Source organism: Micromys minutus, assembly GCF_963924665.1.
Source record: "Micromys minutus genome assembly, chromosome: 18".
NCBI lineage: Eukaryota > Metazoa > Chordata > Mammalia > Rodentia > Muridae > Micromys > Micromys minutus.
In genome coordinates this window covers 18,226,152-18,242,544 of record NC_137953.1, presented here as the reverse complement: position 1 = coordinate 18,242,544, position 16,393 = coordinate 18,226,152, and the positions used below count along the sequence as shown (strand labels likewise).

Here is a 16,393-nt window from a genome sequence, read left to right as displayed (position 1 = left end):
AGCCTACAGAGCTACAAATAGATTGGACCCGAAAAGAAATTTCTCCCATCACATAATAGTCAAAACACAAAATGCACCAAACAAAGAAAATATTAAAAGCAGAAAGGGAAAAGGGTCAAGGCAGACCTATAAAGGCAGGCCTATCAGAATTACACCAAACTTATCAACAGAGACTATGAAAGCTAGAAGAACATGGGCAGATGTCATATAGATTATAAGAGAACAAAAATGCCAGCCCAGGCTACTATATCCTGCAAAACTCTCAATTAGCATAGATGGAGAAACCAACATATTCCACAACAGAACCAAATTTACAGAATATCTTTTCATAAATCCAGCCCTACAAAGGATAATAGATCTAAATTTCGAACACAAGAAGAGAAATTACACCCTAGCAAAAGCAAGAAAGTAATCTTTCAACTAACACAAAAGAAGACAGTCACACAAACATAACTCTACTTCTAACACAAAAATAACAGAAATCAACAATCATTGGTCCCTAATAGCTCTTAACATCTCTGGACTCAATTTCTTAATAAAAAAGAGATAGACTAATAGACTTGATACATAGAGGACCCAATATTTTGCTGCATACAGGAAACACACCTCAGTGACAAAGACAGACTACCTCAGGGTAAAAGGTTAGAAAACAATTTTTCCAGCAAATGGTACCAAGAAACAATCTGGAGTAGCCATTCTAATATAGAATGAAATCAACTTTCAACCCAAAGTTATCAAAAAAGATAAGGAAGGACACTTCATACTCCTCAAAGAAAAAAAAAATCATGAAGGTGAAATCTTAATTCTAAATATCTATGCTCCAAATGCAAGGGCACCTACATCCATAAAAGAAACCTAACTAAAGCTCAAAGCACATATTCCACCTCACACAATAATAGGGGTGACTTCAACACTGCATTCCCATCAATGGGCAGATAATTGAACAGAAATTGAATTAGAAACACAGTGAAACAAAAGAAGTTATGAACTGAACTGATTTAACAGATATCTATAGAACATTTTATCATAAAACAAAAGATTATACCTCCTTCTCAGCACCTTATGGTACCTTTTCCAAAACTAACCATACAACTGGTCATAAAACAGGCCTCAACAAGAAAATTCAAATAATCCAATGCATTCTATCATACCACTAAACTGGTCTTCAATAACAACAAAACAACAGAAAGCCTACAAACTCATGGAAGTTGAACTACTCAATGATAATGTCGTCAAGGAAGAAATAAAGAAAGAAATTAAAGACTTTCTAGAAATTAAAGAAAATGAGGGTATTACAAACCCAAACTTATGGGACACAGTGAAAGCAGTGCTAAGAAAACTCATAGCTCTAAATTCCTCCAAAGAGAAACTGGAGAGAGCATACACTAACAGCTTGACAGCACACCTAAAAGCTCTAGGAAAAACTGAAGCAAATGCACCTAGGGGTAGTAGACAGCAGGAAATAATCAAACTCAAAGCTGAAATCAACCAAGTAGAAACAAAAAAGATCTATACAAAGAATCAACAAAACCAGTAGCTGGTTCTTTGAGAAAATCAACATAATAAATAAACCATTAACCAGACTAACCAGAGGGGACAAAGACAGTATTCAAATTAACAAAATCAAAATGAAAAGAGAAACATAACTACAGAAACTTAAGAAATTCAAAAAGTCATCAGGTCGTATGACAAAAGCCTATACTCAACAAAACTGGAAAAACTGGATAAAATGAACAATTTTCTAGACAGATGACAGGCACCAAAGTTAAATCAGGATCAGACAAACTAAACAGCCCCATAAAACCCCTAAAATAATAGGAGCAGTCATCAAAAGTCACCCCCCCTCCAAAATCCCAAGACCAGATGGATTTAGTGCAGAATTCTATCAGACCTTCATAGAAGACCTAGTACCAATACTCTCTAAACTGTTCCACAAAATAGAAACAGAAGGCTTTCTACCCCATTTTTTCTATGAAGCCACAAATACACTTATACCTAAACCACACAAAGACCCAACAAAGAAAGAAAATTTTAGACCAATTCCCCTTATGAATATTGATGCAAAAATACTATAAAAGCTAGGCTCTTCTAGTTTTTATAGTCTCTGTTGAGAAGTCTTCTGTATTTCTCATAGGTCTGCCTTTATATGTTACTTGACCTTTTCCCTTACTGTTTTTAATATTCTTTCTTTGTTTTGTGCATTTGGTATTTTGACTTCTGTCGCGGGAGGAATTTCTTTTCTGGCACAATCTATTTGTAGTTCTGTAGGCTTGTTGTATGTTTATGGGCATCTCTTTCTTTAGGTTAGGGAAGGCTTTTTTGTTTGTTTGTTTGTTTGTTTTTACAGGCACAGAAACGTGTCACTTTTATTTGGGTAACCAGGGTCTCCAAATTGTATTGAAAAAAAATCCTAATTAATATTACTCCTGTAAAAAATGTGAATACACTTTTCACAAAAGATTTATGTTGAATACAAGAAAATACACACACTTTCATAATACCTTAAACTTTTTACTTCTACCATTTTGTCTTTTGTCTTTTTTTTCAATGTATACCTGTATTTAATACTGCTTCATTCTGCTAGACATTAACTGACTGCTTTCCTAAATCTAAGGATTATACAGTTTTAGTATAAATATATGTACTGACTGGTTTTGTGTCAACTTGACACAAGCTGGAGTAATCACAGAGAAAGGAGCCTCAGTTGAGAAAATGCCTCCATGAGATCCAGCTGTAAGGCATTTTCTCAACTAGTGATCAAAGGGGAAGGGCCCAGCCCATTGTGGGTGGAGCCATCCCTGGGCTGGTAGACCTGAGTTCTATAAGAAAGCAGGCTGATCAAGCCATGAGAAGCAAGCCAGTAAGCGACATCCCTCCATGTCCTCTGCATCAGCTCCTGCTTCGTGACCTGCTTGTGTTCCGGTCCTGACTTCCTCTGGTGATGAACAGTGATATGGAAGTGTAAGCTGAATAAACCCTTTCCTCCCCAATTTACTTCTTGGTCATTATGTTTGTGCAGGAATAGAAACCCTGACTAAGACAATATATATCACATATTTTCATAAAATGTTGACAAAACCAAATAAGCATGCCTTGTTTTAAGTCCATGCTCTTTCCACTGTTTATAAAATCTGACTTAATGATCAAAACCCTTGGTTGCCACTCTTGAGTCACAGTCTTCCGTCTGCACTGCCACTCGACTCTTACATAGTAACGAGCAACAGAAAAACCAAGCACAGTATGTTAATCTTAGTTCCTTCCTTTGACACTATATGATAATGTGAACTTCAAAAAAGAAACAAATACATCCAAACTCAAAACATTCAAATGAGCTGAGTTCTGTCACCATCGAAGGCCATAGTTTGTTCCTAACTATACTGCCACTGCACAAAATACTTGAAAATTATTTTGAGATTGTTTTCAAAGTCAGATGCATACCTTCCACATTATCTAAATTTAGGTATTCTTTTGAGACTGGTATTTGGAGACAAATTAGGGTAAAGACAGGCAAGCTTGTTAATACTCTTTTCAAACAGGTATAAACACAAGGTTAGTGGTGCATCATCTAAATTAACTTTGACTGTAATTCTCAAAGTGCAAACCCACGAAGCTTTGGGCAATGGTTTGTTACTGACATTCGAAAATAATCTTTCAGCATGGTCACTATGCACGTAACATTTACTTCGCTGTCTATGTTCTGGCATATTTGTTTAAAGTGACATTCTGAGAGTTAATACATACTCTTTAAAAAGAAAATTATTTAATAAAAAATTGTAGTTCTTTAAAGTATCACTGTCAAAATGAGTGCTCTGTTAGAAAGTAGTTCTTACTTTATCAATAAACAGTCATTTAAAAAACCAAAAAGCAAATAACTAGCTTTAACTATTTGCTCTCAGGCTTTCACATCTTAACTTAGGAAAAAATAATCTGAAATTTCAAAGGTACTAAGAACAAAAGAGCAGCCCCGGATGTAATGAAAACACACCAGGAATCAAGCTACAGTTTCTGAGCTGCACTGTTTATCTTGCCACTTGAGCCCTAGGTGACAGTGAGCCACTGAGAGCTCGGGCCCTCTGACCTCTACTAGCTGCCAGTACAGAATGAGATGGACACAGTTCTGGAGAATTGACATTTTTCAAAATGCAGCAAACATTTCCATTTAAACATGGGGAAAGGAAGTGTTCAAAAGGGTATGAATTTCAAGTTAGTACAGGTTATTTGTGAGATAATTTCTGCAGGCACATGTTTAAATTAAACAAAGAGTAGCATGTTATTGTATTTAAAATCATGACCAAAATCTTCTCTCTGGTCATGTTGCCCATGACAAATTACTATGGTGTTGTAGGTTTAGGGCAAGATGTCAACACAGCATAAATCTAATGATGTTTTGGTTTTCTTCTGGAGATTAAAGCTGTTTTTCCTCAGATAAATGCAGCAGCAATACACAAACCAGTTGATTAGAAAAGCCCTTCTGCCATAACTCCAATCATTTTCAGGACATACCAACCCACAGGTGTTCTCCCGTCCTCAAGGATCCTATCTCTGCACTGGTGCCTTAGGCATGTCTGCAAAACTTGTTCTCCGTTAAGCCAGCTTACTGACCACAGCCTGGTTCAGAGAGTCTAGTTGGTTGGTCTATTTATCTAGAGAGTATACCAGGCACCACCCCTCTTTTGATTCAGTTCAAGGAGCTAATTGACTTGGTCAATTTGGCCACGAATAGTGTTATCCAGAATGCACCGAACCAGCAAGCTTTCCACATCTGTCACATCAATGTTTAGCTCCTTAGAAATAAACGGAATATGTATTCTTGTATAAGGCTTAATTAACCTTATGAGGACTTATGTTTTGATGTTTTATAAAAGCTCTTTAATACATTCTCTTAGGAATGGGTCATCTATGATGTTGCTGTGATTTGTTTTCAGAATCTTTTCAAATTTGGTGATGTCATTATTCTGACAGGCACTTACTAAATTTGTCATTGCTTGAATTTCTGGATCATTTTTATATGGCTTGGCCTCTTGTGAGTCAAATGGATTTATTCCTGATTTCATTATCATATTTATCAAGACCAACTATTTTAAACACACGGTTCATTTTGGGCTTCCTGATTCATCATAATTTTTGAAAGCTTCAAAAAAAAAAATTAGTGTGTGCCCTTTCAAATTCACCTTCTCTGAAGTGCATCTTACCACCACATTCTCTGATGACACCCATGATCAGAGGGTGAGGGATGGCAGACTTGATGTGAAGTGATTGCTCATAGAGTGCTTTAAGCTTTTTGTTGTTCTTCTGGGTCGTGTACATTTGAATTTCCAAAGCATAGATTTCTAATAACTGGATACCTTCTCTCAGGTCATCTTCTCCATCATCGGTCTGACAGGACTGATGTAACTGGTGTAAAATTTTATGAAGATTTCCATATTTTTTTCATTCTAAATATAATTTTCCAAGCTCTATGTTTGTCATAAACCACAGTCTGTCATTCTTAGCATCTTTCAAAGCTTACAGTGATGTTTCAAAAACTTCCTGCAATAAAACTGTCTGTTTTGAAGTGGAGATATAATCAAGGATAGCATTAATGGACTTTTCAGAATAAATCCTGGTGACTGCACTCTGAATATAGGTCAATATCTGTTCATTATTTCTGGAAAATTTGTTAACCTAAGATAATCTTGGTCATCTGTTTTAGTGCTTTGAGTCCTCATTCTTCCTTCTCACCTTCAAGCTCCAAAACCTTTTGGAAGCTACTTAGGGCTGCAGTTGGGTAATCTTATCTCTGTGCCTTGGAATTATAGTATTGATTTTCCAAATTCACATTAGGCTCAGAGATACTGTCTTCAGACTAGTCCAGGTTGTGGTCCTCCTCATCACACACGAAATCATCCTTCATGTCAGATACCTTGGCTTGAGGGGCTAGGGAAGTTTTCTTGTATAGTTTTGTTGAAGATATTTACTGGCCCTTTCAGTTGGGAGTCTTTGCTCTCTTCTACACCTATTATCCTTAGGTTTGGTCTTCTCCTTGTGTCCTCAATTTCCTGGATATTTTGGGTTTGCATTTTCTTTGACTATTGTGTCAATGTTTTGTATGGTATCTTCTGTCCCTGAGAGTCTCTCTTCAATCTCTTGTATTCTGTTGATGATGCTTGTGTCTATGACTCCCAATCTCTTTCCTCGGTTTTCTATCTCTAGGGTTATCTTCTTTTGATTTCTTTATTGTTTCTAGTTTCAGTTTTAGATCCTGAATGGTTTTGTTCAATTCCTTCACCTGTTTGGATGTGTTTTCCTGTAGCTCTTTAAGAGATATTTGTGTTTCCTCTTTAACGGCTTCTACTTGTTTACCTGTTCTTCTGTATTTCTTTAAGGGAGTTATTTATGTCCTTCTTAAAGTCTTCTATCATCATCACCTGATGTGATTTTAATCCAAATCTTGCTTTTTTGGTGTGTTGGAGTATCTAGTACTTGCTGTGGTGGAAGAGCTGGGTTCTGATGTTGCCAAGTTGTCCTGGTTGCCATTGCTTATATTCTTGGGCTTGCCTTTTTCCATCTGGCTATCTCTTATGTTAATTGGTATTGCTGTCTATGACTGGAGCTTGTTCCTCCTGTGGGCCTGTTGTTGAGCCTGTAGTATTAGGAGTTCGAGTGCTCCTGGGAGACCATCTTTCTCAGTAAAAGTTTTGGGTCTGGAGGGCTGTGTGATAGCCTTAGCTTTTCACACAGATGGAGACTGGAAGAGTCCTGTCCCAGGCCACCCCCATGCTCTCCTGGTGGGTTTCTCCTTGGACAGCCAGTGGAGTGAAAGCTGGATTCTACCTGTTGTCCTAGGAGTGAGAGCAGTCCTATGAGACCAATTCTGTGTGGGCAGGTTTTATGTCCAGAGGGCTATGGAACAGCCCCACCTCTAGGCCTAGATTAAGACAAGAAGAGTACCCTATCAGTCTTTTAAAAGTGGAAATGTCCACACATATAAACATCAGATAAAAAAGGTTTATTATGATCAAACACTAACAGCAGCTAGCAACAGTTGGCAGAATGATACAATGGTGGGGGGGGGGTGAGTATTGACCAACTGTCAGGTCTTCATTTAAAGAATAAAAGAATTCCTACCTGTAAATATCAACTTGTGACATTTACTAAATGCTGTGAAGATTGATGGGACCTCAGAGATGTAGCCAAGAGTTTCAATTCGGAAGTTTCGGTGCTGATTAATTTTGTGTGACAAGCTACCTAGGCCATGGCACTAGTTGCTTAATCAGATGCCCTTCTCTCTTTTTCCTATTTTATTGGATATTTTCTTTATTTACATTTCAAATGTTATCCACTTTCCCCCACTGCCCTTCTTCCTCCCCCTCCCCTTGCTCCCCTCTCCCAACCACCATCTCCTACCTAAGTGCATTGGCATTCACTGGGAGAACATGCCTTCACTCCACCAACGGCCTATCCTCCCACTGATGCCAGATAATGCTATCCTCTGCTACATATGCAACTGGAGCCATGGGTCTCTCCATGTGAGCTCAGTAGTTGGTGTTTTAGTCTCTGGGAGCTCTAGAGGGTTTGGTTGGTTGATAATGTTCTTGCCGTGGGCTTACAGACCCTTTCAGCTAGCTCAGTCCTTTCTCTACCTCCTTCATGAGGGTTCCCATGTTCAGTCTGATGGTTAGCTGCAAGCATCCTCAACTGCATCTGCATGACTGTAGCAGAGTCTCTGAGGAGGCATCCATATCAGGTTCCTACTAGTAAGCAATTCTTGGCATTAGCAATAGTGTGTGGGTTTGGTGGCTACATATGGGATGGATCCCCAGTTGAGGCAGTCTCTGGATGATCTTTTCTTTAATTCCTGTTCCTCTATTTGTATTTGTTTTTCCTCCTGTGATTGTTTTGCTCTTTCTTTTAAGAAGAACTGAGGCATCCACATTCTGGCCTTCCTTCTTTTTGAGTTTCATGTGGTCTGTGAATTGTTTCTTGGTTATTCCAAGCTTTTGGGGTTAGTATCCATTTATCAGTGAGTGCATACCATGAGTGTCTTTTGTGAATGGGTTACCTCACTCAGGATGATATTTTCTAGTTTCATCCATTTGCCCAAGAATTTCATGAATTCATTGTTTTAATAACTGAGTAGGACTCCATTGTTTAAATGTACCACAATTTCTATATCTATTCCTTTGTTGAAGGACATTTGGGTTCTTTCCAGCTTTTGGCTATTATAAATAAGGCTACTATGGTAATTTTCCTGTGAAAACGCAATCATCATGTGGGAAAAAACCCTTCACCCTTTAATAAATAAATGACACAATTTTGATAAACCATTCTGTAATGAGGAGCACTAGCAAAAATATAAATGTCTGGAATGCTGATTTATTACAAGATAGTAATTTTTAAAGTCCCTGACAGTGAGAAATCTCTACCCTTTTTGACCACAGGCTGGTCTTTTGGAAAGTCACAATCTTTGTGTATTTCTATCATAGCTCCCTTTCCCAACTCCCCCTTCTATTGGGGACATATTCATATCTAACAGAATGTCCTAAGCCTGAGAGTGAATGAAGAAAAAAGAAAAAAAAGTGCGATTATGTGTAAAATTGGCACCAAATCCCTTCTTATCTCCTTGTACAAAGCTCTAGTCCAAGTGGATCAAAGACCTCCACATAAAACCAGGTACACTGAAACTATTGGAACAGAAAGTGAGAAAGAGCTTAGAACACATAGGTGCAGAGGAAAACTTCCTGAACAGAACACCAAAGGCTTTTGCTCTTAAGTTCAAGAATCAACAAATGAGACCTCATGAAATTGCAAAGCTTCTGTAAGGCCAAGACACTATCAGGACAAAACAGCAACCAACAGATTGGGAAAAGATCTTTCCTAATCTCTACCAATCCAGGTAGTACCGCTTCAGCATCCCTCTATGCTGGGGCATCAAACCTCCTTGGAACCAAGTGCCTCCACTCCCACTGCTGACAAGCAAGGCCATCCACTGCTACATATGTATCTGGAGCGATGAATCCTGGCAGGCACACCCCTTGGTTTGTGGTCTCATCTCTGAGAAAATAAGGTGGTCAGGCCAGGCTATGTTGTTCTTCTAGTGGGGTTGCAAACCCCCTCTGCTCCTCTAGTCTTTCTGCCAGCTCCCCCACCAGGTTCCCTGGGCTCAGTCTGATGGTTGGCTCCAAGCACCCACATCTGCATTGGTCAGTTGCTGGCCAGACTTTCCAAGGAATGACCACACAGGTTCCTGTCAGCAAGCACCTCTTGACCATGGCAACAGTGTTAGGTTTGGTGTCTGCAGACAGGATGGATCCCTAGATGGGGTAGTCCCCAGATGGCCCTTTCTTCAGTCTCTGTTCCATTTTTTGTTCCTGTTCTTATTTTGGACAGGAAGATTTCTGGGTTAAAAACTTTGAGATGGGTGGGTGGCTCCTGCCCTTGACCAGGAGCTGTGTCTATCTACTATAGGTTGTCTCTAGAGGTTCTGTTTGTCCCTTCTCTGCACATTTTGGCTAAAGGGATCCCAAACAGGTCCCGGGAGCCTCATATTTCCCTGGTGTCTTGGATCCTCCAGTGGCTACCCTAGTGCTTCATCCACCTTCCTACAGATTTTGTTTGATTTCCTGACCCTCTGCACCTCTCTCACATACCCCCAAGTTCCCGATACTACCCCCATTATTTCCTTTCTCTCCTCTCTTCCTTCCAAGTCTCCATCTCCCTCCAACCCCCATGATCATCCTGTTCACCCTCAATGAAGGGCTGAAGCATCCACACCCATGTTTTTTTCCTTCTATGCTCCATATGGTCTGTGGGGGTGTGTCATGGGCGTTAAGAGCTTTTGGGTAAAAATCCAATTATCCTTCGATATAAACCACGTGTATTTCTTTGTGTTTGGGTCACCTCACTAACAATGATATTTTCTAGTTCCATCTATTAGCCCAAGTCATTTTTTTTTTTTAATAGCTGAGTGGTACTCCAATGTGTAAATGTACAATTTCTATATCCATTCCTCTGTTGAAGGACATCTGGGTTCTTTCCAGCTTCTGGCTATTATAAATAAGGGCGCTATGAACATGGTGGAGCATGTGTTTTTGTTATATGTTGGAGCATCTTTTGGGTATATGCCCAGGAGTGGTAGATATGGGTCCCCAGGTACTACGTCCAATTTTCTGAGGAACTGCAAGTCTGATTTCCAGAGTGGTTGTCTAGCTTGCAAATTCTCCAACAATGGAGGAGTGTACCCCTTTGTCCATATTCTCGTTAGCATCTGCTGTCACCTGAGTTTTTGATCTTAGCCATTCTGACTATTGTGAGCTGGAATCTCAGGGTTATTTTGATTTGCATTCCTCTGATGACTAAGGATGTTAAACATTTCTTTAAGTGCTTGTCAACCATGCAAGATTCCTCACTTAAGAATTCTCTATTTAGCTCTATACTCCATTTTTAAAAATAGGGTCATTTGGTTCTCTGGAACCAAATTATTGGTCTAACTTCTTGAGTTCTTTGTATATTTGGGATATTATGTCTCTATTGGATATTGGTAAATATCTTTTCCTAATCTGTGGGTTGTCATTTTTTTTTTTTCTTATTGACAGTGTCCTTTGCCTTACAGAAGCTTTGCAATTTTATTAGGTCCTATTTGTTGATTGTTGATCTCAGAGCATAAACCATCGGTGTTCTGTTCAGGAAGTTTTTCCATGTGCCTATGTGTTCTAAGCTCTTCCCTACTGTCTCTTCTATTAGATTCAGCATATATGGTTTTATTTTGAGATCCTTGACCCACTTGAATTTGAACTTTGTATGAGGAGATGAGAATGGGTTAATTTGCAGTCTTCTGCATGCTAACTGGCAGTTGACCCAGCACCATTTGTTAAAAATGCTATCTTTCTTTTCATCTGGATGGCTTTTGCTTCTTTGTCAAACATCAAGTGACCATAGGTTCATTTTTGGGTCTTTAATTCTATTGATTTATCTACCCACCTGTATCTGTAGCAATAACATGCAGTTTTTATCACTATTATTCTGTAATACAGCTTGACGTCAGGGATGATGATTCCCCCAGAAGTTGTTTAATTGTTGAGAATAGTTTTCACTGTCCTGCATCTTTTGCTATTATAAATAAATTCCAAAATTGCCTGTTCTGCCTCTATGAAAAATTGATTTAGAAATTTGATGGGGATTGCATTGAATTCATAGACTGCTTTTAGTAAGGTGGCTATTTTTACTATATTAATTCTACCAATCAAGAGCGGGCACTCAGATCATCCACCACCAGGAACAGCGGAGATCCAGGGACACAGGCCTGGTGAGAAGGCATTCTGACTAGCCAGGGTGCAGAGAGATTTCTGCAGAGAGATCTCTGCCGAGTGCCCGGAAAGTGTGCCCCCTCCCGCCCCAGCTTGGTTCAGGGAACCAGTAACCCGGCATCGGGCTACTTACTGGTTCAGGGAACCAGTAACCCGGCATCGGGCTATTCACAGCTGGAGGACTGTGAGTGCAGAATGGGCGCTCAGACCATCCACCACCAGGAACAGCGGAGATCCAGGGACACAGTACCATCACACAACTTCTCAAAGAACTTTCTTACTATTTTTGTCCTTGGTCAAGAATATGAGCAGGTGGGATGCCCAAGACTTCCACTGTTTTATTTACCTGCTCCACCTCATTGGCACCACTAAACAGAGGCTCTCCAGAGTGCACTTCTACCAAGATACATCCAAGGGACAACATGTTGATAGCAAGGTCAGTCATAAGGCATTCCCAGGAGCACCTCTGGAGACAGATAAAAGTGACTCTGAATATACTGGTATATCCTCTGTCCCATCTGACAAGAGCTGTCAAAACCAACGATCTTGATTGTGTTGCACCCAACCTCGTCCCACAAGGAAAAGATGCAACACGGCCGGCCAGGTTCTTCTCTCAGTAATTCATTCAGGATTCTTTTCTTGATGCTTTGATGGATCGGCCCGGGAGGCTCTCTCCTTTTATCCTCCCCGCCCTTCTGCCAGCTGAGGTGTCTTAACATAATTGGTCAGAAATGTGGTGTGATACAGGCACATGTGCTCTGGGGTTGTTTACTAGTTAGAGAGGGCGAAAACCGGCGCCATCTTAGGTTTCAGCTCTCCACATACCAGGCAAGTGCATCCAATTAAGGAGTTGTTTATCACAGGGAGTGCTCACCATCGGGAAGGCGGAAGGCGGCGGTCGGCGCCATCTTTGGGGCGCAGCACAGCACAGCTCCCTACAGATTGCACTTTGGGGTGACAGAGAAAGGATGTTCTCAGACTTTAAGTCACAGTGAATGATACTAAGGTTCTGGAGTCACAAAGAAAAGCAATGCTGTACACATCTGTTGTGCAAACTTTTGTGTTAGGTTCAAAGAGATCTCTCAGAATTTGATGATCTCCAGCAAATCATAGAGATTATAGGACAGCATTTCAAACACTAAACAGAGGTGGTTTTTGAAACATAAGATGGTGTTTCAAATGCACTATGTAGTACTTTATTTCAGTTCATGTTTGTTCATGAGCTCAAGCAGCCATACTTCTATCTGTGCTTGTTTCAGAAACTTTTTTTTAATTGGATATATTTTGTTTACATTTCAAATGCTATCTCCTTTCCTGGTTTCCCCTCCATAAACATCCTATTCCATCCCCCTCCCCCTGTTTCTATGAAGGTGCCCCCACCCCCTCCCGCCTCACTGCCCCCTGACATTCCCATACACTGGGGCACTGAGTACTGACTGGACCAAGGCTTCTCTTCCCATTGATGCCAAACAAGGCCATCCTCAGCTACATGTGCAGCTGGAGCCATAGGTCTGTAGGTTTTTACTCTTTGGATAGTGGTTTAGTCCTTGGGAGCTCTGGTTGGATGGTATTGTTGTTCTTAATGGGATTTCAAAATCCTTCAGCTTCTTCAATCCTTACTCTAACTCCTCCACTGGGGACCCCATTTTCAGTGCAATGGTTGGCTGTGAGCATCTGCCTCAGCATTTGCCATGGTATGGCAGATCTTCTCCGGAAACAGATATATCAGACTTCTGGCAGCAAGCACTTCTTGGCATCAGCAATATTGTCTGGGTTTGGTGGCTGTATATCGGCTGAATCTCCAAATGGGGTAGTCTCTGGATGGCTTTTGCTTCAGTCTCTGCTTCAAACTTTGTCTCCCTATTTCTTCCTGTGAAAAAAATTTCCCCTTCTAAGAAAGACTGAAGCATCCTCACTTTTGCATTCTTCTTCAAGAGCTTTATGTGGTATGTGAATTGTATCTTGTGTATTCTGAGCTTTTGGTCTAATATCCACGTATTAGTGTGTGAATAGCATGGGTGTTTTCTAGTGATTGGGTTACCTCACTCAGGATGATATTTTCTAGATCATTCCATTTGCCTAAGAATTTCATGAAGTCTTAGTTTTTGCTAGCTGAGTAGTACGCCATTGTGTAAATGTACAGCATATTTTTGTGTCCATTCTTGTGTTGAAGGACATCTGGGTTCATTCCAGCTTCTGGCTATTGTAAACAAGACTGCTATGAATACAGTAGAGCATGTATCCTTGTTATATATTGGTGCATTTTGTAGGTATATCCCCAGAAGTGGTATAGCTATGTCCTCAGGTGTAATATGTCCAATTTTCTGAGAAACCTCCAGAATGATTTCCAGAGCAGTTGCAATCCCACCAACAATGAAGGAGTGTTCCTCTTTCTCCACATCCTTGCCAGCATCTGCTGTCACCTGAGTTTTTGATCTTAGCTATTTTGACTGGTGTTAGGTGGAATCTCAGGGTTGTTTTGATTTGCATTTCCCTGATGACTAAGAATATTAAACATTTTTTTAGGTGCTTCTTAACCATTCAATATTCCTCAGTTGAAAATTCTCTGTTTCGCTCTGTCTCCCATTTTTTAATAGGCTTACTTGCTTCTCTGAAGTCTAACTTCTTGAATTCTTTGTATGTATTGGATATAAGCTCTCTACTAAATGTAGAATTGCTAAAGATATTTTCCCATTCTGTTGGTTACCATTTTGTCCTAATGACAGGTTCCTTTGCCTTACAGAAGCTTTGCAATTTTATTAGATCCCACTTGGTGATTCCTGACCTTAGAGCATAAGACATTGTTGTTCTGTTCAGGAAATTTATCCCAGTGCCCATGTGTTCAAGGTTTCTCCCCAATTTCTCTTCTATTAGTTTTAGTATATCTGGTTTTATGTGGATGTTTTGATTCACCTGGACTTGAGCTTTTTACAGGGCAACATGAATCGATCGATTTGCATTCTTCTAAATGCTGGCTGACTGCCAGTTCAACCAGCACTGTTTGTTAAAAATGCTGTCTTTTGTCCATGAAATGATTTTAGCTCCTTTGTCAAAGATCAAGTGACTATATGTGCATGTGTTTATTTCTGGGTCTTCAATTCTATTCTATTGATCTACCTTCCCATCTCTGTATCACATGGCTTTTGTCACAATTGATCTGTAATACAGTTTGAGGTCAGGGATGGTGATTCCCCCAGATTTTTTTTTTTTTTTTTTTTTTTTTTTTTAATAATTCTTGAGAATAGTTTTCACTATCCTGGGTTTTTGTAATTACAAATAAATTTGCAAATTGCCATTTCTTCTTTTGATGGGGATTGCAATGAAGTTGTAGTTTGCTTTGGCAAGATGGCTGTATTTACTATATTAATTCTGGCAATTCACGAGCATGGGAGATTTTTCAATTTTCTGAGATGTTCTTCAATTTCTGTCTTCAGAGATTTGAAGTTCTCATCATACAGATCTTTCACTTGTTTCCTTAGAGTCACACCAAGGTATTTTATATTATTTGCGACTCTTGTGAACTGTGTTGTTTTCCTAAATTTTTCGCAGCCTATTGATCTTTTAAGTAGAGGAAGACTACTGAATGTTTGATTTAAACTTATATCCAACCACTTTGCTGATGTTATCAGTTGTAGGAGTTCTCTAGTGGAATTTTTGTGGTTACTCATGTATACTATCATATCATCTGAAAATAGTGATATTTTAACCTTTTCCTTTCCAATTTTTATCCCTTTGGCCACTATTTGTTGTTTAATTGCTCTGGCTAGGATTTCTATTACTATATTGAATAGTTAGGGAGAGAGTGGGCATTCTTGTCTAGTTCCTGATTTTAGTGGGATTTCTTCAAGTTTCTCTCCATTTAGTGTGATATTAGCTACTGGTTTGCGGCATAATGCTTTTAGTATGTTTAAGAATGGGCCTTGAATTCCTGATCTTTTCAAGACTTTTAACATAAAGGAGTGTTAAATTTTGTCAAATGCTTTCTCAGCATCTAGTGAGATGATCATGTGTTGTTTTTCTTTGAATTTTTTAATATAATAGGTTATATTGATTGATTTCTATATATTGAACCATCCTTGCATTCCTGGGATAAATCCTACTTGATCATGGTGAATAATTGTTGTGATGTGTTCTTGAATTCGGTTTGCAAAAATTTTCTTGAATATTTTTACATTGATATTCATCAGGGAAATTAGTCTGAAGTTTTCTTTCTTTGTTGGGTCTTTGTGTGGTTTAGGTAAAGGTTTAATTATGGTTTTATAGAGAATTGGGTAGTGTTCCTTCTGTTTCTATTTTGTGGAATAGTTTGGAGAGTATTGGTATTAGGTCTTCTATGAAGGTCTGATAAAATTCTGCTATAAACCCATCTGGTCCTGGGCTTTTTAATTTTTATTTTGGTTGAGAGGCTTTTGATTACAGCTTCTATTTCTTTAGGGATTTCGGGACTGTTTAGATGGTTTATCTGATCCTGATTTAACTTTGGTACCTGGTATTGAGTATTGCCCATTTTCTCCAGACTTTTCAGTTTAGTTTAGGTTTTTGTAGTAGAATTTGATGATTTTTTAAAATTTCTTCAGTTTTTGTTGTTATGTCTCCATTTTTATTTCTGATTTTGTTTATTTGAATACTGTTTTTCTGCCCTCTGGTTAATCTTGCTAGGAGTTTATCTACCTTATTGATTTTTCTCAAACAACCGGCTTCTGGTTTTGTTGACTCTTCATGTAGTTCTTTTTGTTTCTACTTAGTTAATTTCAGCCCTGAGTTTAATTATTTTCTGCTGTCTACTCTTCTTGCATGTATTTGCTTCTTTTTTTTCTAGATCTTTTAGGTGTGCTATCAAGCTGTTAGTGCATGCTCTCTCCAGTTTCTTTTTGGAGGCACTCAGAGCTATGAGTTGTTGTCTTAGCACTGCTCTCATATGTTGGGTATGTTGTGACTTCATTTTCATCAAATTCTAAAAAGTCTTTAATTTCATTCTTTATTTCTTTCTTGAAAAAGTTATCATTGAGTAGCGCATTGTTCAGATTCCATGAGTATGTGGGATTTCTGTTGTTTTTGTTGTTATTGTAGAACAGATTAGTCTATGGTGATCTGATAGTATGCATGGG

The 16,393-nt window shown here is 39.0% G+C and overlaps 1 pseudogene across 1 annotated transcript; it reads right to left on the bottom strand.

Annotated features, from left to right (window-relative positions):
* Positions 1 to 4,584: 4,584 nt before the first annotated feature.
* Positions 4,585 to 12,193, bottom strand: LOC308432419 (COP9 signalosome complex subunit 2-like; annotated as a pseudogene). The gene is made up of 2 exons: positions 12,160 to 12,193; positions 4,585 to 5,916 (listed from the first exon to the last, which is right to left on the bottom strand). The product of its transcript is annotated as a COP9 signalosome complex subunit 2-like (transcript).
* Between the last annotated feature and the right edge of the window lie 4,200 nt (positions 12,194 to 16,393).